Source organism: Gavialis gangeticus, unplaced genomic scaffold (genome assembly GCF_001723915.1).
Source record: "Gavialis gangeticus isolate Ggan-Ray unplaced genomic scaffold, GavGan_comp1, whole genome shotgun sequence".
Taxonomy (NCBI): Eukaryota; Metazoa; Chordata; order Crocodylia; family Gavialidae; genus Gavialis; species Gavialis gangeticus.
In genome coordinates, this window is record NW_017729024.1 from 166,760,075 (window position 1) to 166,761,519 (window position 1,445).

Sequence of the window (1,445 nt, forward strand, 5' to 3'; positions counted from 1 at the left end):
CATTTTCTCTCTTCCAAAAACAAGGTGTGCGTTTTATTTGGGGGTGTCATATGCACAGGGAAATAGGGTATTTCCCATAGACTCTGAATGGCATCACCACGTTCCCAGAGCCAGTAAGTACTTAGTTGTGCTACTCACTGTTACAGGGGGCTAGGCCAGCTGGGCACCACCCCACTCAGTTCAGCTGTTCCCCATTTATTGCCCATAGTACTAATCAAGTTTCAAGAAATAATAGTGAGCATAAATAGAGAGTTTTTAATTGCTGATGACCAGCTAACCAAACCAACTCATGGAGGTGAAGTGTTGCAGGAGACCATTACATCTCCAAAGTGTGATAAAACAATTACATCTCTTATACCTTTATCAAACATTGAATAACTGTAGAAGCCAATCAGATTCTAATGACTGCATAAAAAAGCCAATCACCGGGCACAACACAGAGACCCAGACAAGTGTACCCTATTTCACTGGTTTGGTATATGTACCAGTTAGTTGTCTCCTCATTACTGAGTCTTTCTTCAGACTTCCCTGTCTTCTTGGAAGATGCTTCACTAACTTATCTTCCAGGTGTGATCTGGAGGGGCTTTTAAGCTCCCTGCTTATTATATATTTAGCAGCTCAACTTCTTGTTTCATACAGCTTTAGGAGCAGGGGCTATCGTCAGTTTTAATGCCAAATTCCCCAACCAGACCTGTGCCCTGCTGGAAAGCAAGTATAACTCCAGGATGTCACCCTCAAACTTGTATCTGGGGCAGGATGTTTTATGTGCTCCGTGGTTAGGGCAGGGTTTCCACTGTCGCATCCAGGCAAGGTTTTTAGGTGCCACCTGTACATCAGGTGGCCACACCAGCTATGTCCAGTGTTTATCCTATTAAGGGTTGTCCGTAGAAGGTTAAAGCCCAGTTGTTGCCATGTTGGGTCGGAAACACGGTGTTTATTTGGGAAAGTGTTTTCTGCCCACACTTTCCTCCAAGACTCTTCAGCGCCGTGGTATAGAAGGTGCTCGGTTCATGTTCAAAAAGGGTTTCATGAAATCAGCTCAGCTGAGCCTGGTGCTCTCTTCTAGGAGGGAGAGGAACTTGATTAGAAGAAGAAACTTTATTAAACAAGGGAGAAAGGAGGGGTGGTATAAGGGTGGGGGAAGACCTGGTAGAAGCTGAGGTCCTGTTTTGCTAAAGCTTTGTTGAAGCCTTAGCAAGACAGTATTGGGGCACAGGGCTTCTAGTCCAGCACACGAGGAAATACTCAACTGAATATTTTCTTTTATCCAATTTTTAAATTTTTCTCTGTCACGGGGTGGGGCGCAGGGACGCCCATGATCCCCCTGGCGCCCCTACCGTGCCAAGTCAGGGCCCTAAACGCACCCTCTGTCTCGCCCACCACATCTTTGATCTTACAAGTACCAAATGGGAGGCTGCCTTCCGACCCCCTTGTGCACGGTGCTA

General features: G+C 46.2%; 1 protein-coding gene across 2 annotated transcripts in view; it reads left to right on the forward strand.

The window, feature by feature from the left end:
• FAM219A (family with sequence similarity 219 member A) overlaps window positions 1-1,445 on the forward strand; it is a 171,118-nt gene that overhangs the window by 158,604 nt on the left and 11,069 nt on the right. The gene's annotated exons all lie outside the window — the stretch shown is intronic.